The sequence below is a fragment of the Gossypium hirsutum genome, chromosome A05 (assembly GCF_007990345.1).
Source record: "Gossypium hirsutum isolate 1008001.06 chromosome A05, Gossypium_hirsutum_v2.1, whole genome shotgun sequence".
Classification (NCBI taxonomy): domain Eukaryota; kingdom Viridiplantae; phylum Streptophyta; class Magnoliopsida; order Malvales; family Malvaceae; genus Gossypium; species Gossypium hirsutum.
This window is the reverse complement of record NC_053428.1, coordinates 60,002,232-60,027,425: the sequence shown is the minus strand read 5'-3', so window position 1 is coordinate 60,027,425 and position 25,194 is coordinate 60,002,232. Positions and strand designations below refer to the sequence as shown.

General features: G+C 38.0%; 1 non-coding gene across 1 annotated transcript; it reads left to right on the top strand.

Annotated features, from left to right (window-relative positions):
• Positions 1-15,107: 15,107 nt before the first annotated feature.
• On the top strand, positions 15,108-15,214 carry LOC121229756 (small nucleolar RNA R71). The gene has a single exon (XR_005927711.1). It is a non-coding gene; the product is annotated as a small nucleolar RNA R71 (small nucleolar RNA).
• The last annotated feature ends 9,980 nt before the right edge of the window (positions 15,215-25,194 follow it).

Here is a 25,194-nt window from a genome sequence, read left to right as displayed (position 1 = left end):
GATTATCACCTGGGAAAAGCTAATGTTGTTGACGTTGCTTTGATCCGAAAATCTTTGTTTGAATTACGAGTAATGAATACCCAGTTGATGATCTATGATGATGGCTCTATTTTAGCTGTATTAAAAGCTAAACAGGTATTTCTTCAACAAATCTGCGAATCTCAGAAAAATGACTGTGAATTGCAAGTTAAATGAATTCAATGTAAGAACATCCTTGATTCAGAGTTTTAGATTGGAACTGATGATTGTTTAAGGTTTTGAAATAGAATTTACATACCCAGAAGTTTAGAACTCATTCAGAAGATTTTGCACGAAGAGTACCGTAGCTGCTTATCTGTTCATCCGGGAAGTACCAAAATGTACAACGATTTGAAACAGTTTTAGTGGTGGCAAGGTATGAAACAAGATATATTAGAGTTTGTTTCTAAATATTTGATTTGTCAACAAGTCAAAGTTGAATATCAAGTACCGTCAAGTTTATTACAGCCTATGATGATTCATGAGAGGAAATGAGATAGAATTACAATGGATTTTATGTCGGGATGCTATCTAGGTTGTCGTTGATCGACTAACAAAATCTGCTCATTTCATACTGGTACATACAAATTACTCACTTGATAGATTAGCTGAATTGTACATTTTTTATATTTTCGATTGCACGGAGTGCCACTATATATTATTTCTGTAGAGATTCGAGATTTACGTCACGATTCTGGAAGAAATTACAATAAGCACTAGGTACGAAGTTGAATTTCAGTACTGCTTTTCATCCTCAGACTAACGGTCAAACCGAGAGAGTTATTCAGATTCTCGAAGACATGTTGAGATGTTGTATTTTAAAGTTAGAGGGTAGTTGGGAAAAATACTTACCATTGATTGAGTTCGCGTATAATAACAATTTTTAGACAAGTATAAAGATGGCATCGTACGAAGCTTTATATGGTCGCAAATGTTGAACTCTGCTATACTAACCTGAACTAAGTGAGAAAAAGATTCACGGGGTTGAATTGACCAGAGAAACTAAAGAAGAAGTGAAAACGATTCACGACAGTTTAAAAGAAGCTTCAGATCGATAGAAATCATACGCGAGTTTGAAACATAAAGAAATTGTTTCTAAAGGTGTCACCGTGGAAAAAGGTTCTTTGATTCGACCGTAAAGGGAAGTTGAGTCTGCGTGTAATGCCTCAAATTTGATAAATTTGTTTCTATGAGTTTCTGACACAACTGTGTATCTGCTTCAATGGTTAAGTGTTCTAGAAGTGTCTGAGTGGTCTCAAGTTCAAGCCTTGCCTTTGGGAAATTTTGGCTTTCTCCTGAATTAAGCCTTAACTTCTAGTTAGTAGGCTTATATTAAGTATCTGTAATGTCATATCGTAATGGGCCTGCTGGTCTGATGGTTAGGTGGAGTGTTCGATTGCATGAGGTCCTGAGTTCGATTCCTGGCTTTGGCTTTATTTTTGCACGTTTATGGGGAGGAGTTTGAGTGGTAATAGAATTCTCTGTAGTGGGGATTTGGTGGAGAGAATTTAGGGGGAAAAGATTAGGGGGATATCAGAATATCCCATTTGGTTTCCTTTTTTCAAATTTTGAGTTCCTCATCCCCCTCTCTGCCGAAAATCCCATCTCCCTTGCCCTATTCCTTGTTCGTTGTTTTTGTTGGTTTCCAAATTACCTTCAGTTTTCCTGCATTGTTATCGCGTGTTCAGTAAGTGTGTAAGTAACGTTTTGGTTCAGGGACTGTAGAATCGTTATTTAATGAGTTTAGTTCATGTTTAGGAAAAGGCTGAGAGGCTAGTGGTCACGCTTCTTTGTACTGAATCAGGATTCAGTTCAGTTGTTATCGGTAAGCCGTTTATGCGTTTATGGGATTCTCCGTTTCAATTTGGTTTTATTGCATATCAAGTGTTAACCTGGTATTTATCGGTCAATAATAGGTTCTGGAGTACTCGGGGTTGTCTTAGCTCTGAATCGATACCAGGTGTGTACCCAAAAACATAAAAAACGAGAATCGGTGAAAGCCAAAAAATGAAACTGTCGACCCCACATGAGAGTGTGGTCACCCGTGTGATAGGCCGTGTGGCAGTACATGGGCATATGATAGACAAGCCAGGCCGTGCGCATAAGACATCGGAGCATGACACAATCGTTTGATGGCCGGTGAGGCCATGTACGAGAAATGGTCTCAACCATTTGGGCCGTGTGGGCCACACTGGTATGTGGGCCGACATGGGTATACCACACAGGCGTGTGGAACTCTGTGCCAGGTGTGTGATCCACATGGCCAAGGCCAATTTGGGCCGTGTGGGCCCACACAGGCAAGCCACATGGGTGTGTGAGCCTATCTTTCTGAAATAGTCTAAAAGGTTGCTCAGGTCACCCAAGTCGACTGGCACCTACTGTAGGGTCAGTAAGAGTTACTTGACCGTGATTACGTGATCTGACTATGTGATATATGTGCTCTAGCATGTTACTCTTAGCATGTAGACAGATTTGTATGTATAATCTGTTAATTGCATACTTGCATGTCTTGTATTGTATGCTACATTGCATCGGGTTAGGTTAATGTATATGAAGGAAGTATTCTGAAAGGCTCCTAAGCCTGATATCTGGCAGCATAGCTGCAATTATCTAATTATGTGCCGCATTTCAGTACAGCATGGTGTGTAAGGATGGGAGGGTCGATTTTATCCCTACATGGTGTGTAGGGTTGGACGGAGTTAGTGTGTAGAGGCTGGTGGGTAGGAATCTATTATTCTGCTTTGTTATACATGATATATCTGAGATGGGCTAAGGTCCAGTTCGTATCTGATTTTGTATCTGAGAGGATAATGTTCACCCCGGTTCTGTAAAGGGTTCAGGCCCAAATTATCTGATATTTGGATATATTACTGATTTCAGCTATTGTGTATATTTTCTGTGGGGATTACATATTGAGTTTGCGAAAACTCACCCTTTTTTTGCTTAATCTGTGTAGGTAATCTGTGTAGTTTGCGAAAATTATCTGTTTTTCTGTTTAATCTGTCGGCGATGGCTACACGGTTTTCTACTTGGACTTTTTTCTAGTTACTTATGATTTAATTTATATTTGGGGAAATTTTGTTGTTATTAAGGCCTTTATAGATTTTTTTCTTAATTTGGGATTTTGAAATGTTTTACAGTTTTTACTGCTAGTAGTAGCAAAACTCGAGTTATCAAAAGAACCGAATGTTTTACAAAACTACCACGCATACGAAAATGGTTTTAAAAGATTCCGCGTAAAAGCATTGCTTTAAATTAGAACAATTAGGACGCGTTTGCCCAGACTAAGTACTAGTTAATAATTGGTACGGTTTTAAGGTCAATACAGTTTCAAAAAACCCTCTCATGTGACATTGCCAGATTCGGCCATAACGTCCAGGCCAGGTTTGGGGTGTTACATTTAGTGCTATTAGAGCCAGGTCAGAGAACTTGGCTGCAAATTTGGGATTTAAAAACTGGTTTTAAAGAAAAGATTTGTAAATAATCTTACATATTTTTTGAATAAGTATGTGGTACACCGAGTCTCCAGCACTGATCCTGTAAATTTTCTAAACCTCTGTTTAGAATTGTCTGAAAGCATGATTAGAATATAATGAAACTACTTTGGTTAGTATATTGCACTGAAAACACTCTAGGAAGTGTAAACTGAAAATTGTAGTGAGACTACGAATCGCAATAACATACTCTGAACATTTTAATACTGCACTGTATAAAATGTCTGTTAATAAAATATCAGAACTATTAACTAATGCATAAAATGTTAATACTGATAAATTTTAAAATTTATGATGAGCACACGTGGTACTCGTGGACGGGGTACTAGAGGCAATGGTAAGGGCCGTAGAGGGGCTCGAGCTGAGTCCTTGGCATCTGATACTATTTCGAATCTGGATACTAGCAAGACGCCGGTATCACCTGCGACAGAGATTGGGTCTGGGTCTCGTGATCGTGCGGTTGGGGATGACGCATTATTTTAGACCATGCTATGAATTTTAGAGAGGGTCGCTGGGGCCAACACTGAATCTAGGGGCCGACGGTCAGTTACACAATGACTCCAGTCTAATGGGGCTTAGTTAACGTGGCGGAGTATTGGATGGAGGCCACGGAAAGAATTATGGACGACCTGGATTTTATTGCTGAGTAGAAGCTTAAGGGAGATATATCTCTCTTCGTGATGAAGCGTACCAGTGGTGGTTGACAGTTAAGGAGGGCACTCAGCCCGACAGATTAACATGGGATCTTTTTAAGACGGCTTTCTAGAGTAATTATGTGGAGGCCAGTTACATTGACACAAGGAGCCGAGAGTTCCTTAATCTCATCCAGGGAGACCAAACAGTGACCGAGTATGAGGCCGAATTCCTGAGGCTGAGTCGTTATGTGCGAGGCATGGTGGCGTCTGAATATGAGAGATGTGTCCATTTTGAGGAAGGCCTTAGAGATAACCTGAGGGTGATGATAGCTCTGCAGAGGGAGTGTGAGTATGTTGTTCTGGTCGAGAAAGCCAAGATTGTTGAGGATATTAAGCGCGCAGAGCGTTAAAACAGAGATCGCGAGAGGGGTAAGAACAAGAGGGATTTGAAGCTGGGCTAATGAGAGTTGGGCCTCCAGTTGCACCTACTGGGGTGATGCTGTGTGGGCACTGTGGTATTCGCCTTCTAGGTGAGTGTTGAAGGACTATTAGGGCGTGCTTAAGATGTGGGTTGACTGAGCAACGTGTTCTAGATTACCCGTTGAGAATTGATCAAGTGCAAGCTTTGGGTTCTAGTACTATACAGCCGTCGAGAGTAGCTCAGTAGCCATTTAGGGACTGAGCTCAGGCTAGGGGTGGTAACGACGTGGGCTGAGGATAGATAGCACCGGGCAGAGGTATTGGACCTTCTGAGGCGAGGCAGCCGCTTTGGTTTATGCTGATCGTCGCCATGAGGACTGAGATACTTCGTACGTCATTACGTGTACGTTTTTAATATTTGATGTACCTTCTCTTGCATTGATAGACATAGGCTCTACACGCTCTACGTAGCTAGGTGATTCGTGATATTCGCGATAGGTTTTAAAAATTTATATTTAATCGTTCGTGAAACTAACTATTATCATGATGAAGGTAAGTGTACCTATTGAACAGTAGTATAGCTTTAGCAAGACTGGATTATCGAACCCAAAGGAACCAAGAGTACTAGTAATTACTTTCATTTTATTATCTAGCCTAAAGATTAAGGGATTTGTTTATCTAAACTAATTAACTAAACTAAGGGTGCACAGAGAGAAAATTGGGGAAAAGCTTTTGGGAAAACTCGATTGATTAAGACAATACCCAAGGAAAAATCCATCTAGACTTCACTTGTTATTTGACTTTGAATCAGACGATTTATTCATTTGACTTGATCCGTAGAAATCACTAAGTTATATTGTTATCTCTCTCGAGACTAATAACGTCTAACCCTAGGTTAATTAATTGAAATCTCTTTCTAATTAACACCCTAGTGTTGCATTAACTCGATCAATGGATTCCTTTATTAGGTTTCACCTTAATCCAGCAAAATCTTGTCACCTTATCTCTAGGTGTGCAATCAACTCCACTTAATTACGATAAATTTACTCTTAGACAGGGACTTTTGCTCCTCTGAATAAGCGCATTAACTTGAATCAATATCCTAGAATATTAAAACAAGAATTAGAGCACATAATTAGGAACAAGTAAAATATTTATCATACAAGAAAAAGATCCATCTTAGGTTTCATTCCCCTTAGGTATTTAAGGGGTTTAGTTCATAATTATGAAAGAAAACATCCCAAAAGAATAAAGATAACAAAACATAAAGAAAACCCAAAACTCCAAAAGGAAATTGAAGGGAGATTTTCTGTCTTGACAATGAATCCGACTTCTGAGATGGATTAATCAACTTTCATTGAGTAATTCCTTGCCTTCTACTCTCTGTGTTTCCCTCTAAGTGCCTCCTCAGGTGTTTAAATAGGCTTTAGAATGCCTAAAAGCCCTCAAAAGTAGCCTTTTCTGAATAGGACTAAACTTGGGCTCGACAGGGACACGCCTATGTGCGATTTCTTCAAGACCGTGCTCAAGGCTGTTAAATAGACACGGGCGTGTGGTCTACTCGTGTAAGGAATTCCAGGCCGTGCTAATTTCACACGTTGGACCGTTTTCTCCGTTTTTGGCCCGTTTCTCGCTCTTTTTGCCCTCCTATGCTCACCTAAGTATAAAACATGAAATTAATGAATTAGGAGCATCAAATTCACCAAATCTAAGGAGAAATCATTCATAAATGTGCTAAGCATGGGATAAAATTATGATAAATTATGGTTTATCAAATACCCCCACACTTAAGCGTTTGCTTGTCCTCAAGCAAAATCCTCAACTCATAATCAAAATAAATTCTTCTCAATTTATAATCCCTATCAAGAATACCTTAAAATAAACCATAAGTAATCATACATTGAGAATTCAACTGGAAGAACATCAAAGTTTCAAACATTCCAAGTTGAGTATTTTATTACGAAAACATAGGTGTCTCCCCTCATCTAAGTGATTACCTTTGATTCAAAATATCACAAAGTTTAACATCCTCACTAAAGATTCACTCAAATCACTCGAGGTGTTTAAGGACAAAAAATGAAGCACTCATTAGTCAATATGAAAAGTTATTACCATGGGCTTACATGAAAATCACATCTCTACCACTATGTATTGAGATGATACATCAATCAAAAGGTCTTTAGAGGGTTGTAACGTGGCTTTGGTTAGAGGGTGTGGTCACAAGCTAAAATAGAAGGTTAGAATCGAGATTGAGTTGAAAAATTACCTAACTAGAAAGATACTACAACTTGATAAATTACAAAAATCCTAGAATTGAGCTTTTCTTCATAGGATAAGGAGCTTAAAAACTTAAGCTCAAAAACAAAGAATTACTACTAATATGAATGCATGTTTTTTTTTTACGAAAACAAGACAAATAATATAAAATTTTTCTAATTATTACAACGAAAAAAAAACATAGCTAAGCAATTAATTCAAATCAAATCTCGACAAAAATAGAGATCAAATTAGGGGATTTCAACAATAATGGGTTATGGGTTAATAATGAGGGTAAATCAATGAATGGCTTGTTAGGCTCAAAGGGGTTCACTAAGGGTTAATTATGAGGGTAGGCTTTTATGGAGTAAGTGAGTTAAACCTAAGTGCCTTTATCATCTTGACATAACAAATCAATGGTGTGGTCTTGACATGCATAATCAAGCAAGTTCTAGAATAACGATTCGATATTGACACACTCAAAGCAACAATAAAAGTGAGCATGAAAGAAATAATATTGGTCTAAGGGCTCATGATCTCACAAAAATTATGGCTTTTTTATATTTAACCTGTGAATTTCAACTCAAGATAATACCTAAACTTGGGGAAACAACCTAATTTTTTTTTAATTCTCAAAAATCAACTTATCATGCTTGATTCTCTAATTCCTTAAAGTTTAAATAGTTAATGCATAAATGTCTATGTTTTAATTCAAGACATATTAATAGAAAATCATAAATCAATCAAAATTTATTCTAATAATGATATGAGAAGATCATATGAGAATAACACAAAATTCAGGGATTTTTCTGATAATGATATAAAAGACCCCCCACACTTAAGATGTACATTGGCCTCATTGTACAAAGTTAGATTTATGATGATATAGATATAAGATCATAAGATAGGGAGAGAAGTGAAACTTCCTGAATGATGAATGGACTCTTTGAATTGGAGTTATGGAGAATAATCAGCCAAGGCAATGATAAGATTGGAGGAGGATACTTTAGTGGTGGTAGAGGTTGGGTTCCACAACCATAGTGTCCAGCGAAGAGGTTATTGTGATGGTTGGACAGGACATGGCAGTTGTGGAGAACCTTTTCCAGTGGAGTTTCGAGTTCCTAGGTGATGATGAGCTTTGAAGCTCTTTATAACTATAATAACATCAAGAACTCTTTAGGAAATATAAAAAAGCATAATTACTCGTAATGAAATAACTGAAACTATAAATTGTTTAATAAAAATTATAAAACCTAAAAATGAAATAATATTAAAGGAAAATAAAATAAAAAGTACTTAAAAAAGATAAATAAAGATAAAAGTAAAAATAAAAATAATAAATAAAAATGTAACACCCCGAACCCGAGACCGTCACCGGAGTCGAATACGAGGTGTTGACAGACTTTTAAAAATTTTTCCAGACACTGCCCAGTCTGAGTACTAGTCGCTTCAAAAATCATATCTTGAGTTTCACAACTCGAAAATCAGTTTTGTGATTTTTCCCTGAAACTAGACTCATGTCCCCACCTATATATTTTTTTCTAGAATTTTTGGTCGGGCCAATTAGTACAGTTTATTAGTCAAAGTCCCTCATGTTACAGGGGTCGACTACACTGACCTTTTCCCATTACGACTGGGATATCTCTCTGCACAGGGCTTCAATACTAATGCCGTTTGTTTCTATGGAAACTAGACTCAGAGAGGAATCCATACATATATGGTATGACCCCTAATTATCTCTGGTCAATTTATAGTGAATTTCCAAAGGCGGAACAGTGAATCCAGAAACTGTTCTGGCCCTGTTCCACAAGAACCCGAATATCTCTTTCTGTACTGTTTCTATAATTGTTTCGTTACTTCCATATGAAAGTAGATTCATCAAGGTTCGATTACATAATTTATTCACTATTTAATTCCACTCCTACGAATTTATGTGATTTTTCAATTCTACACCACTGTTGCTGTCAAAATCTGTTTTCAAGATAAACTTTACCTATTTTGTGGTTACCATGGACCAACTAGGGTTTTGCCATACATAGGTCCACATGTGATCATATTTAGCCATTCCAATGGCTGATCATTAGCCCAACACTTCCATTTCAATCCATAGTCACATCGTGAAACCATATATATACATACATAAACACAAATGGTCTAATGCCATACTCCACATCTACAAGCCATTTTCGCATGGCTTTACACACATACATCACAAAAGAACTTAAACAACAGGGGGTAATCCTATACATGCCATATCCAGAGTTCAACTAAAGAGTACCAAAAGAGCTTGATAGTGTAGATGACTTCGACTTCGCTGATCCCGACTCCGATAGCTAACGAACAAAATCTATAAAACAGAGAGCCAAAGCAACCGGGTAAGCATTTTTAAGCTTAGTAAGTCTCAAGTAATGAAATCGGCTTTGTCTACAGTATTACATTCACATAGCTAACTAAGTCATTTTATTTACACACATTCTCATAATCCTACTTACTTCACACTTCATCAACATATATACACAAGGTATCAACCTTTCTAAAAGCCGAAAATTCGTTAGCCGATCGCACGAATACTATTTAAAACGAATCGACTTTTCCAATGCACATGCAACATACCTTATCGTTCGGGTTGGTCGAGCATATTTATTGAATTAGTTACAGCACAAAACGCTCACATTCAAACCCAAGTTTCTTCGGTATTTAACCGAATACAACCGCAAACACATTTGCCTTCGGGTCTTAACCCGGACATATCAACTTGCATAATTGCCTTCGGGTCTTAGCCCGGATATATCATCTCGCATAATTGCCTTCGGGTCATAGCCCGGACATATTAACTCGCATAATTGCCTTCGGGTCTTAGCCCGGATATATCAACTCGCATAATTGCCTTCGGGTCTTAGCCCGGATATATTAACTCGCATAATTGCCTTCGGGTCTTAGCCCGGATATATCAACTCGCATAATTGCCTTCGGGTCTTAGCCCGGATATATTAACTCGCATAATTGCCTTCGGGTCTTAGCCCGGATATATTAACTCGCATAATTGCCTTCGGGTCTTAGCCCGGATATATTCCAATGCTCATGCACACATATATCAATAATCATAACACATCCATATCATTTCTTCGTTACTAAGGCTCAAACACAAAACATTTATTAAACCTTTCAAATTTCGGCTCAGTAGCCGCACACAAAGAGCATAATTTCAATTGGCTTTATAACATAGTCTCTAAGCACATTCGACTATCCGTCATAGTATGACTATTCATTTCAATATAATTCAAGTAGGGTCATTACTCGAAGACTTACCTCAAATGTCGTCGAACGACTTCAACGGCTATTCAATTACTTTTTCCTTCCCTTTATCGGATCTAGTTCCCCTTTGCTCTTGAGCTTCCTTAGGTTTCAATGGCCGAATGTTTGCTCCCCTTTCTCTCCCTTTTGGTTCGGCTAAGAAGAACAAAGTTAAGACTTTGTTTTCTTCCCATTCTTCCTATTATTCATTATGTCTCCAATAACCCAATTTCCTATTATAATATCTAATTCAACAAATAAATTGCCCATCATCAATCCATCTTGGCCGGCCACTATAAGGGAATTGGGCAAATTTGACATGCAAGTCCACCTTTGTGTTGACATGCACTAATAAGCCCTTTAAAATTAGCCTATCACATTTCACCATGTCTCATGTTGATCCCTATTTAATAATTCCTCATACAATTGGCAAAATTAGGGAATGAAATTTCCACATATGCATGTACACACATAATAAGCATAGAATATAACAATTAATTATTTTCATAACTCGGTTTTGTGGTCCCGAAACCACTTCCCGACTAGGGTCAATTTAGGGCTGTCACAAAAAAGTTCTTAAACATCGTCATCGTCGGATGGTTCTTTCGGTGGTGGTGGTGATGAGATGTGAAGGTGCTAACAAATCTGATGTAGAGTAGCATCAATGTGATCAAAGCGCTGAAAACACTACTGCTCAAATCGAGTAAGGTGCTTAGAGATGTTAGAGTATGAAGCCGCTGCATGAATTGGACGATGGATGGGTGGTGGTTGAGACGGTGGGTCCTCGTGTTGTGGAGGGATATCATCAGTAACGTCCTCTGGGTCCCCCTCCTTGGCGGACTAGACGAGGCGGTACTGGGGAGGGTGAACTCCACGTCGTCGCTTGATCATCCTCATATGAAGCATGCTCGAGATGCCCTATGGGGACATCTGGCCGATGAGGGTGAATGAGGATGATTGTGCTGCTGTGTTGAGGAACTCAAAGTACCGTGCTAATCTAGTCACTTAGGGGCCAATGGAGATGACTCCTCTCCTATGCCGCTCCGTCTGATGGCGAATGGCGAGGGCAATGAAATAGGCAAGGTCGAAGACGTGCCCGTTCGCCATACTCCACAAAAAGTAGGCATCATGGGTGTTGACGACGCCGGTGCTCTCTCGCCACCCTACCAGAGTGTAGGCCAAGATGGCGTGTAAGTATCTTAGGGATGGGGCGAGGTCTAATGCCTTAGAGAGACTAGGGTCGTAAGTGGCCGAAGCAGGAACGAGGGCCCTCCAGCAGTTGGAGAGAGACAAGTGGATGTGGCGATGGAGTGTGTAAAAATCATCATCGTCCATGAACTCCTCCGTATAGAGTCCTAAAGTGATGCCGAACTTAGGTACGCTTATCTGGCAGACTAAACCACCGAAGTGGAACTAGACCGTTCTGGGATCATCGAACTCCGTCATAACTACTTGGAGGTGGAAGGTTGAACAGAGTTCGAGTGTGAGCTCGAGGTACGTCAGCTCGACGATCTCAAAGAATAGTCCCCACTAGTTAGTCATCAGGAGGGTTCGGACCGCATCAGCCAGTTGGATTTGTTCAAGTGCAGCCCAATCAATGCAGCAGCTCGCACCTAAGGGTCTGGCCGGTAGTATTTGAAAAAGTTCCTCCTGTGGTCGCGGTGGGAATCGAAGGAATGGGTGCCTGATTTTAGTGGTAGGACCCGAGGATGACGTTGCTCCTTTCCTCTTCTTCGAGGCGGGTATAGCGGTTTTCTTGTCGCGTGGATTTGACATAGTATCTGCAATGAAAACATGAAGTTATAGGAATAAACCGTACGAATAGAAAAACATGCAAGTATGTTAAATACCAATATTTCATGGTAGTTTTCTAACTAAAGGGAAAATCTATTGAAAAACAACCAAGTCCTAATGGATATATCAAATCATTATTATGAATATAAATATGAGAATGATGCTAAGGGAATTAACTAGTAGATGCATGCATATGAGAATGAATAAAGGTTTCATAAAAAATGGCAAAGAACTATCATTAGAACTATGAAGATAATAGTTAAATAAAACAAGAATAGATCATAAATTTGGAAAAGGAATGAAGATAATAAAGAGAAAAGAGTGAACAAACGCAATAGGTTGGTGGAGGGAAGAGCGGAGAGATGAGTTGGCCACAGGCATGGGCAGTGATTTCTTGGCCGTGCATATGCTGTGGTGGAAGGGGAAAAGAAGGAAAAAGAAAGGAGAGAAGGGAAGGTGGAAAAGGGAAGAAGAAAGGAGAGTTGAAGGGTGACCGGTCGGTTGGCGCACAGGCGTGGCAGGGAGGGTGTGTGAAGAAGTTGTGGCAGCTAGGGTTAGGGATTTTGGGAAGGGGATGATGAATAGTAGGGGTTTATATAGGTATTGTGGTACACGGTTGTGGGACACGCCCGTGTACCCTTATTTTAGCCCGTGTGTTTTACGATTTCAAATTTGGGCTGGTTTGAAATTCGTCCCACGCTCGTGTTCTTTGGGCATGTCACTGCACACGGCCATGTTCTACTTCGTTCGCTTCTCCCACACTCATGTGTATAGGTGCACGCCTGTGTTGGTTTATCAATCTTGAGCACGGGTGGTGGGCACGGGCGTGTCGCACGCCCGTGTTAAATTCTCAGTTTCAACCATGGTTTCTAGACACGGGCATGTCGCACGCCCGTATTATTTTGATAGACTCGCCCATGGCCACGTCAGATGGCCGTGGCAACTTATAACATCTCGTGTTGGGGAAAAATTTAACCCTATTTTCACGCGGCCATATCGTACGGTCGTGTCTCCACCTGTGGTGTGAGCACGATCTAAGGTACGCCCGTGTGCCTGGCCGTGTGGATTAGAAAACCTGTGTTTCAAGGACTCAATTAGTGATTAGATGTTAAAAACTAAAATTTTAAAGAAATCAATACTGTTAGTGCTCGGGTTGCCTCCCAAGAAGCGCTTATTTATAGTCTAAGCTCGACTTACCTTGATTTTACATAGTCATGGTGGTTTGAGGAGTTTACACTCCTCATCCCTATTATCAATTTCATAAAAATAAGGTTTTAGACGAGTATTATTTACCTTGAACGTACCAAATTTGGGATGAATTACCTCGACTGTGCCATATGGGAAAATGTTAAGTACCATAACAGGGATTTCTCCATTAGGTTCAGAGGTGGCAATCCGAGGGTCTGTTGTATCTAGTAGTACTTTGTCTCCAACCTTGAGTTGATTTGGTGAGATATTGAGCTTGTCATGACGTGATTTTGGTTTATTGTGTGTCCTCGATTTATGTGTCTGCCATTCATCTAGTTCCTCAACCCGTAGCCTTCGTTCTTCATAGATAGGTCCCTTGTCGTTACTTAAACATAGCTCATGTGTGCTCTTCGAATGTGTTTCCTGCAAAGAAGTTTTCACCACATGATTAGTATCAGTAGTACAATTTATACAATCACCCTCGATATTTGATGTGTTACTTGAATTACGAGCTTGAAGAGTGATTTTTTAATCACCCTCACGAAGTGTGAGTTCACCTGTACCAACATCAATTATTGTTCTATCACTTTCTAATAAGGGACTCCCTAAAATTAAAGGCAAGTTACTATCCTTCTCTATGTCTAGAACAACAAAATCAACTGGGAATATAATTTTCTCAATTTTAACAAGTACATCTTAAATAATACCCCTAGGAAATCTGATTGTTTTATTTGCTAATTGAATGCTCATCCTAGTTTGTTTGGGTTTCCCAAGACCTAGTTGCTTAAACATTTTGTAAGGCATGACATTGATACTAGCCCCTAAATCAGCCAAGGCATTATTAACATCCAAGCTACCAATTAAACAAGGAATGGTAAAACTCCCTGGATCTTTCAATTTGTTGGCCAGCTTATTCTACAGAATGGCTGAGCAAACTGCATTCATCTCCATATGCGACGCCTCATCTAACTTCCGCTTATTTACTAAAAGCTCCTTTAAAAATTTGACTGCGTTCGGCATCTGCGAAAGAGCCTTAATAAATGGTAAGTTAATATGTAATTTCTTTAAAAGTTTAAGGAATTTACCGAATTGTTCATCTGAGTGGTCTTTCCTTGTTGCATTGGGGTATGGTACACATGGTTTGTACTCTTTACTTACCCATTTTTGGTCATTGTGGTCCACCTCACCTTTACCTTTACTTACTACAGTTTCTTGCCTTGGTTCTGGTTCAGGTGCAACTAACCCTTCCACATCTTGAATGGTAATCATATTGAGCTACTCTCTTGGGTTAGATTCAGTGTTACTCGGTAGGCTACCTTGTGGTCGTTCAGACATCAATTTAGCGAGCTGGCCTATTTGAGTTTTGAGCCCTTGGATCGACGCTTGTTGATTCTTAAGTGCTGTCTCGGTATTCTAAAAATGAGTTTTTGACACCGAGATTAATTTTGTTAGCATATTCTCAAGGTTCAGCTTTTTCTCTTGTTGGTAAGATGGTTGTTCGAAGCTTGGAGGTGGTGGTGGTGGTGGTCTCTGATTCCCTTGTCCTACCCATGAGAAATTTGGGTGGTTCCTCTATCCTGCATTGTAAGTGTTGCTATAGGGATTATTTTGAGGTTGAGGATTATTGCCCATATAATTTAATTGCTCATTTTCCATGTTGTGGCCATAAAGTGGGTATTCTGAATTGCTCGTTCCTCCTTCACTTGCATTGTATTGCATTACTAGGTGAACCTGTGAAGAACCAAGAAAATCATCAATTTTTCTATTCAAAAGTTCTACCTGATTAGAGAGCATGGTGACCAAATCGACGTTAAAAATGCCGACTATTTTCGTTAGCTTTGTCCTCATGACTTGCCACTGATAATTATTCCGTGACATCTCTTCTATAAATTCATAAGCATCCTCAGGTGTCTTATTATTGATAGTCCCACCAACGGCTGCGTCAACCATCTGCCTAGTTGAAGGATTCAGGCCATTGTGAAAAGTTTGAACCTGTAGCCAGAGTGGTAACCCATGGTGAGGGCACCTTCTCACCAGGTCCTTGTATCTCTCCCATGCATCATATAGTGTTTCTAAATCCATCTGTACAAAAGAAGAGATATCATTCCTTAATTTATCCGTTTTAGCCTACAGAAAATATTTTAGTAAAAACTTTTCGGTCATTTGTTCCCAAGTAGTGATTAACCCTCGTGGTAACGAGTTCAACCACTATTTAGCTTTGTTCCTCAGTGTAAAGGGAAACAACTTAAGGCGTATGGCATCATCAGAAACGCCATTGATTTTAAATGTGTCAACAAACTCCAGAAAATTCGCCAAGTGATTGTTTGGATCCTCATCCTGCAAACCATCAAACTGTGCAAATTGCTATATCATTTGAATTGTGTTAGGTTTCAGTTCAAAATTATTTACAGCAATAGCAGGCCTAACTATATTTGACTCAGTTCCTATTAAATTTGGTTTAGCATAATCATACATAGTGCGTGGAGCATGATTCTGATTTACTAGATCAGCGGCAATCGCAGGAGGTAGCGAATTTTCCTAATTTTTAGCCATCTCCTCGGTTGTGGTTTGAATATCGTCTTCTTGCTTTTCCTCTGTGTATCTTAAGCTTCGCCTTATTTCTCTTCAGTTTCTGTGAGCTGTGCGATCGATCTCACTATCAAAAAGTAATGGTCCTGACGGGCTTCTTCTAGTCATACACTATAAAAAACCTGCCAGAAGCAAATAAAAGAAAATTGGAAAAGAAAATCAAAATTTAAATTGTAAATAAAGTAAAATGGCTAAAGTAATAAAAATCGAGTGTTCCTAATATCTTAGTTCCCCTGCAAAGGCCCCAAAAACTTGATACGTGATATTCGCGACAGGTTTTAAAAATTTATATTTAATCGTTCTTAAAACTAACTATTATCACAATTAAGGCAAGTGTACCTATTGAATAGTAGCATAGCTTTAGCAAGACCGGATTGTCGAACCCAAAGGAACCAAGAGTACTATTAATTACTTTCTTTTTATTATCTAGCCTAAAGATTAAGGGATTTATTTATCTAAACTAATTAACTAAACTAAGGGTGCACAAAGAGAAAATTAGGGAAAAGCTTTTGGGAAAACTCGATTGATTAAGACAATACCCAAGGAAAAATCCACCTAGGCTTCACTTGTTATTTGACTCTGAATCAGATGATTTATTCATTTGACTTGATCCGTAGAAATCCCTAAGTTATATTATTATCTCTCTCCTGACTAATAATGTCTAACCCTAGGTTGATTAATTGAAATCTCTTTCTAATTAACACCCTAGTGTTGCATTAACTCGATTTATGGATTCCCTTATTAGGTTTCACCCTGATCCGAAAAAATCTTGTCACCTTATCTCTAGGTGTGCAATCAAATCTGCTTAATTACAAGAAATTTACGCTTAGACAGGGACTTTTGCTACTCTAAATAAGCGCATTAGCTTGAATCAATATCCTGGAATATTAAAACAAGAATTAAGAGCACATAATTAAGAACTAGTTAAATATTTATCATACAATTCAGATAATAATAACAAGATTCGTCTTAGGTTTCATTCCCTTTAGGTATTTAGGGGGTTTAATTCATAATTATGAAAGAAAACATCTCAAAAGAATAAAGATAACAAAACATAAAGAAAACCCAAAACTCTTGAAGGAAATTGAAGGGAGATCTTCAGTCTTGACGATGAATCCGGCTTCTAAGATGGATCAATCGGCTTTCCTTGAGTAATTCCTTGCTTCTACTCTCTGTGTGTCCCTCTAAGTGCCTCCTCAGGTGTTTAAATAGGCTTTAGAATGCCTAAAAGCCCTCAAAAGTAGTCTTTTCCGAATAGGACTAAACTTGGGCGACAGGGACACACCCGTGTGACACGCTCGTGTGCGATTTCTTCAAGACCGTGCTCAAGGCTATTAAATAGGCAAGGGCGTGTGGTCTACTCGTGTGAGGAACTCCAGGTCGTGCTAATTTCCCACATTGGCCCGTTTTCTTCATTTTTTTCCCGTTTCTTGCTCTTTCTGCCCTCCTATTCTCACCTAAGTGTAAAACATGAAATTAAAGAATTAGGAGCATCGAATTCACCAAATCTAAGGAGAAATCATTCATAAATGTGCTAAGCATGGGATAAAAATATGTATAAATTATGGTTTATCACTAGGACTGTGTTTGAAACCTTGAGTATTCCGGTTAAGAGTACTTCTAGCAAGGTAACTGTTGTGAGTCCATTAGGACAGTCTATCTGAGTAAGTAAATTGTCTAGAGACGTTTCGTTAGAGGTCCAAGGGACAGTATTTCTGGATGATCTAAGGTAGCTTCTGTTTTGGGAGTTCGATTTGATTTTAGGAATAGATTGGCTGGTTAAACATTGGATGAGTCTGAATTATGCGATGAAAAGGATTATCTTGAGGACCGAGGAGGATAGTGAGGTAGTGGTGATTGGGGAACAACATGACTATCTGTGATTTCTGCTTTGGCAGCAGAAAAGTTAGTGAAAAAAGGGTGTGAGGCAATCTTGGCCTACGTCAGTATTCTTAATTTTGTGGACTCTTTGGTTAAGAACATCAGAACTGTGAAAGATTTTCCAGATGTGTTTCCTAAGGAACTACCAGGCTTGCCTCTGACCTGTGAGGTAGAGTTTGGGATTGAGTTGATTCTTGGCACAGCTTAGGTGTCTATCGCCCCTTACCGAATGACACCAAAAAAGTTGACAGAACTTAAGGCTCAGATTCAGGAGCTATTAGACCGTGGGTTCATTCGTCCTAGTGTGTCTCTGTAGAGAACACCTATTCTATTTGTAAAGAAGAAAGATGGGACAATGCGGATGTGTATCGACTATCGACAGTTGAACAAGCTAACAATTAAGAATAAATGCCCACCTCTGAGGATTGATGATTTATTCGACCAGTTTAGAGGGGGTTTTATGTTTTCTAAGATCAATCTGCGTTCAGGTTACCATCAGTTGAGAGTCAAGGAGGCCGATGTGCATAAGACTGCATTTAAGACTCGATATGGACATTACGAGTTCGTAGTTATACCCTTTGGTTTGACTAATGCACCAGTGACATTTATGGACTTGATGAACCGTGTGTTTCAGCCTTACTTGGACCAATTTGTGGTGGTTTTTATCGACGACATTTTGGTGTATTTTAAGTCTAAGGACGAGCACGATGAGCATCTCAGAGTGGTTCTACAGACTCTTCATGAGAAATAGTTGTATGCGAAGTTCAGCAAGTGTGAGTTCTGGCTTCGGAAAGTGACATTTTTGGGACATGTAGTTTCGTCCGAGGGGATTCGTGTTGATCCTTGTAAGATTGAGGCTGTGTTGAGTTGGAAACAGCTGAAGAATGTGTCTAAAATTCGCAGTTTTCTAGGGCTGGCAGGATATTATCAATGATTCGTAGAGGGGTTCTCCGTTCAGGGATACTTCGACCTCGAGTCGATGAGACACTGGGTGTCACTATATTTCTTCGGATAGATTCGATGAGGTACTGGGTACCAACTTTACTTCGGCTAGGCCGATGAGACACTGGGTGTCAACTATTGCTTCAAACTATCTGATGAGGCACTGGGTGCCATTTGGCGTGTTTGGTTGGATCCGTGTATCCGCCAAAGTCCGAGTTATGTTAATAGGGTGAAAAATTGAAATGTGAATTTGAGGTATTAAAATGAGAAAAAGAAATTGAATTGTGAATTAGAATTGCGAAAGAAGTAGAAAAGGATGAATTAAATGTTCATAAGTGATTTAAATTCAAGTTTGTGAAAATTATATTGATTTATGAATAATTAAATTGAATTGTTATTATGAAATGATGAAAGAAAATAATAATAATAAAGTATAAATTAGTATATAAGAAATTAATTGTTATGTATTTAATATTTATGTTTTATTATTGTTGATATAATTTGAATTATGGTAATACAACTGAGTATATCCATACTCAGCGTACGGTTGTTTTCGTGCGTAGGTAAGTAGAAGTCAAGTGTCCCGGCTCAGCATCCATAACAATCTCGACTCCAACATAAATTTGGTGATGTATATTTTTCTTTTGGGTAAATGTGGCATGTACATAGGTGTTGTTTAGTCACTTGAATATGTATACTACTTTGGGTAGTGAAGGATGAATTATAAGATTTAGATGGTTAAATGAAATGGTAAGGAAAGTATATGATATTTTGATACATGAACATTATGTTGTTAAACGAATGAAGTTTTTAATCAATTTTGAATGATGCTATGATAGTTATTAAGTTAAAATTATGTTAATGATATAAATATTAGTTATATGAATGTGAAACATTGGTGTTGGTTGTTTTGGTTTGAATTTGCAGGGGGTTTTAGGTAAAAATAAGCAGAAATACTATCAAAATTTTTACAAAAAAATAAATATATAAATAAATACGAAAAATTTTCTGAAATACTCAAACAAGTCCCATTCTACTTTTAATACATGTTTTGAGCTTCGGGAGTTCAATATAGGGACTTAATTATTATATTATACTATGAAAGTTATATTAATTGTAAATTATTCATAAATTGTCTGATATGTCCGGTAATGCCTCATAACCTCGTTACGGCGACGGTTTGGGGTTAGAGGGTGTTACAGTTGTTAGTATCAGAGCTATCAAGTTTAGCCGATTCTCGGGCTAAATTGGGCTCAGAAGTGAGTTTAGAAGTACATGCCACTGTCGAGTCGAAATTGTGTCGGGATTTTTTGGATGTTGACCTATTTGTTTGTTTATGTTTTATAGATTAAAGATGTCTGATGAAAGAATTAATGATACTGATGAAGAAATGCATACTGGTGATGAAGAGTCGTATGGATTAGATGAAACAGAATCAGTAACACCTAGTATAAATCCAGAAAGAAATCAACCACCTAGAGTTGATAGAAGAAATAACAGAGATGATTCTGATATATTAAGAATTGTTGCCGATGCTTTGCAAAGAGTAGCGGGAACCGCTCCTGCTACGACTTCAGTTCCAACTCAAAAATGGGCCCCGATAAAGGAATTAAGGAAGTATGGTGCCACTAAATTTATGGGTCTTAAAGGAGTCGATCCGTCCGCAGCTGAAAATTGGATGGAGTCGACTAAAAGAATTTTACAGCAACTGGATTGTACCCCCCGGGAGAGTTTGATTTGTGCTGTATCAGTACTGCAAGGGGAGGCTTACTTATGGTGGGAATCAGTGGTTCGACATTTACCAGAGGATCAGATAACATGGAACCTATTTCAGAAAGAGTTTCAAAAGAAATACATCGGAGAAATGTATATTGAAGATAAAAAGCAGGAGTTCCTAATGCTGCAACAGGGTGATATGTCAGTAATAGACTATGAGAGAGAATTCTCGAGACTCAGCAGATATGCCTCAGAGTTTATTCCAACAGAAGATGATAGTTGTAAAAGATTTTTACGGGGTTTGCGAGATGAGATTAAGGTACAATTGATATCTCATCGTATTACTGAGATGATAGATTTGATTGAGTGAGCTAAAATGGTAGAACAAGTGTGGGGGCTTAATAAAAAGACTGAAAGTACTCGGCTAGTTGGGAAATGTGTAGGAACTACTAGTTCAAATCCTCAGTCGAAAAGACCAAAAGAATCTCAGGGTGGCTGGAGATCCAGTTTTAGATCAGACAGAGGTGGTAGAAGCAGAGGTAAACAGATGACAGTATCTACTAGCAATGTGAGAGGTCTATCTCGAAGTGTAGAAATTCCAGACTATGAGCACTGCGGGAAGAAACACAGAGGAGAATGTTGGAAAGTAACTAGAGGTTGCTTCAGATGTGGTTCTACAGACCATTTTATCAAAGATTGTCCGAACACCGATAGTGCTCCACCTGTATCGTCACAAAGATCAGTAACTACTGCTAGAGGCAGAGGGTCAGGTAGAGGTAGTTCGACTTCCAGAAGAGGTGTTGGTAGAAGGAGCAGTGAGATTGTTACTCAGCAGTCTGAAGCCAAAGTACCAGCCAAAAGCTTATGTGGTCAGAAAATGAGAAGAAGGTGATGCTCACGATGTGGTGACAGGTATATTTTTACTGTATTCTGAGCCTATTTATGCATTGATTGATCATGGATCTTCGCATTCTTATATTAATTCAAAATTAGTCAAATCGGGAAAACTAAAATCTGAAATGTCTAAAGTGTCTATAGAGGTGTCAAGTCCGCTAGGCCAAACAATGTTAATGAATCAGGTTTGTCCGAGATGCCCGTTAATTATACAGAATAAAACTTTTCCTGTTGACTTGTTGATTATGCCATTTGGGGATTTTGATATAATATTGGGAATGGATTGGCTATTCGAATATGGAGTAATTTTGGACTGTTATAAAAAGAAATTTAGTATTCAAACAGACAGTGGGGATCGGATTGAAGTAGACGGTATTCGTACTAGTGGGCCGGAATGTATCGTTTCAGCAATAAAGGCTAGTAAATTACTTCAACAGGGTTGTTCAGCATATTTGGCATATGTTATTAACTTAGATTCAGTTGGAAGTCAATGTAGCAAGATCTGAACAGTTTGCGAATTTCTTGATGTATTTCCTGAGGAATTACCGGGTTTACCGCCTGATAGAGAAGTTGAATTTGCTATAGAGGTTTATCCGGGTACTGCACCGATCTCTATACCTCTGTATCGGATGTCACCTACAGAGTTGAAAGAATTGAAGATACAGTTGCATGATTTGTTAGATCGTGGCTTTATTCGACCGAGTATATCACCGTGGGGAGCTCCGGTATTATTTGTTAAAAAGAAAGATGGCTCTATACGACTTTGTATTGATTACCGATAGTTGAACAAGGTGACAATTAAAAATAAGTACTCGTTGCCTCGCATTGATGATTTATTTGATCAGTTGAGCGGAGCTTCTGTGTTTTCGAAGATTGACTTAAGGTCGGGTTACTATCAGTTAAAGGTAAAAGAAAGTGATGTACCGAAGACAACTTTTCGTATGAGGTATGGCCATTATGAGTTCTTGGCAATGCCATTTGGGTTAACAAATGCCCCAGCTGCTTTTATGGATCCCATGAATCGTATCTTTCAGCCGTATTTAGATCAGTTTGTGGTGGTTTTTATTGATGATATATTGGTTTATTCAAAGTCAGAGTCAGAACATGATCGGCATCTGAGGATTGTGCTGCAAACTTTACGAGAGAAATAGCTATATGGAAAGCTCAGTAAATGCGAGTTCTGGTTATCAGAAGTGGTATTTCTGGGACATGTAGTATCTGCAGATGGAATCCGAGTTGATCCGAAAAAGATTGAAGCAATTATTCAATGGAATGCACCGAGGAATGCATCTGAGGTACGTAGTTTCTTGGTTTAGCTGGGTATTACAGAAGATTTGTAAATGGATTTTCGAAGATAGCTTTGCCGATGACCAAGTTGCTATAGAAGAACGTTCCTTTTATTTGGGATGATCAGTGTCAGAAAAGTTTTGAAACATTGAAGCAAATGTTAACCGATGCACCAATTCTGACATTCCAGATCGGGTAAAGATTTTGTAGTGTATAGTGATGCTTCTTTGAGTGGTTTGGGTTGTGTATTGATGCAGGATAGGAAGGTAATAGCCTATGCATCTCGTCAATTGAAACCACATGAAAGGAATTATCCGACTCATGATCTTGAGTTAGCAGCTGTGATTTTTGCATTGAAGATTTGGAGACATTATCTTTATGGTGAAAAATGCTACATCTATACTGATCATAAGAGTTTGAAGTATCTTCTTTCTCAGAAAGAATTGAATTTGAGACAAAGGCATTGGATTGAGCTTCTGAAAGATTATGATTGTGTTATAGACTATCATCCGAGAAGAGCTAATGTTGTAGCTGATGCATTAAGTAGAAAACCTGTAATTGAATTAAGAGCAATGTTTGCACGGCTTAGTATCAGTGATGATGGGAGTCTTTTGGCCGAATTGAGAGTAAAATCGATAATGTTTGATCAGATTAGATTAGCTCAGTTGGAAGATGACAAATTATTGAAGAAAAGAGAGATGGTACAGAATGGCACAGCAGAAAATTTTAGTATTGATGATTGTGGATGCTTGAGGTTTCGAAATCAAATTTGTATTCCAAATACTTCTGAGCTTAAAAAGTTGATTCTACGGGAACTCATGATAGTTCATTTGCTATGCACTCCGGAGACACGAAAATGTATCGAGATTTAAGAGAATTATACTGGTGGCCAGGGATGAAAAGAGACATAGTAGAATTTGTAAGTAAATGTTTGAATTGTCAACGGGTAAAGGCAGAACATCAGGTTCCTACTGGATTCAGCCTATTAATATTCCTGAATGGAAATGGGATCGCATCACGATGGATTTTATTACGGGATTACTGTTGCCAGCAAGCAAAAAGAATGCTATTTGGGAGATAATTGATAGACTTACCAAGTCAGCACATTTTATAGCAGTCAGGACTGATTGGTCGTTGCAGAAGCTTGCAGACGTGTATATTCGAGAAATTGTTAGATTACATGGCATTCCCATATCAATAATTTCAGATCGAGATCCTCGGTTCACAACGATATTTTGGAGACAGTTACATGAGTCGTTGGGTACTAGACTTAGTTTCAGTACAGCTTTTCATCCCCACACTGACAGATAGTCCGAACGGGTAATTCAGGTACTAGAAGATATGCTTCGAGCTTGTATTATTGGTTTTGAAGCAGGTTGGGAGCGATATTTGCCACTAGCTGAGTTTGTCTATAATAATAGTTTCCAATCTAGTATTTAGATGGCTCCGTATGAAGCATTATATGGTCGAAAATGTAGATCACCAGTATGTTGGACGGAGTTGAATGAAAGGAAAGTAATTGGGCCGAAATTAATTCAAGAAACAGAAGAAACAGTCAAAAAGATCAAAGATAAATTAAAGGTAGCTTTTGACAGACAAAAGTCTTATGCCGATTTGAAACATCGAGACATTGAGTATTCAGTTGGAGATAAAGTATTTCTTAAGGTTTCTCCTTGGAAAAAAGTTTTGAGATTTGGTTGGAAAGGTAAATTGACCCCACGTTTTATTGGGCCGTATGAAATAGTGGAAAGAATTGGACCAGTTGCATATCGATTGGCTTTACCTTCTGAATTACAAAGGATTCATGATGTTTTTCATGTTTCGATGCTACGGAAATATAGATCAGATCCTTCTCATATAATTTCTACAGAAGATATTGAAGTTCGACCTGATCTATCATATGAAGAAGAGCCGGTTCAAATTTTAGCACGGGAAGTGAAAGAATTAAGAAATAAAAAGGTTCCTTTAGTGAAAGTCCTATGGAGAAATCATAATATTGAAGAAGCGACTTGGGAACCAGAGGAAACTATGAGAGTACAATATCCTCATCTCTTCTCAGGTAAATTTCGAGGACGAAATTTATTAAAGGGGGAGAAATGTAATGACCCAAAATTCACGGACACCGGAAAAGTAAGTTATAGGGCCTCCGTCTTAGTGAAATAAGTTCGAAAATAATTATTAAAAATATTTATGAGCCTAGTGGTGTGTCTAATTAGGATTTAATTAGGTGAATTTAGCTTAATTTAGAGTAAGTAATAAAAAGGATTAAATTGAATAAAGGGTAAAAGTTTAATTATAAAGCAATAGAAAATAAAAAGGATTAAAATGACAATTAAGCTATTAACTAAAAATGAGGCGGCATATTGGTGAAATAAAATAAAATATTTTTTTTAGGTTTTATATATTATAATAATTATTATTATGGTTTTATATTAAATTATTATGATTATTTAATTGATAATATATTATAAATAAATTAAATAGAAGACAATTGTATGGTAATATAATATACATGTGTAAGAATTGTATTGGTACATTTGTAATTTAAATATTTAATTACTTATAATTTAAGTATAAAGATATTTTATAATTATTAATTGTATTAATTAAACCATGAGATTTTTATTTGATAAGCAAATTAGATAATGACATTTGTAATAATATAAATATGTACACTTGCTATATAATTATTAATTTACTTAATATTAAAGTAAAAGATATTTTAATATATGATATTAATATTATATTATGTTAATAAAATAATAAAGAATTAAAGAATTAAAGAA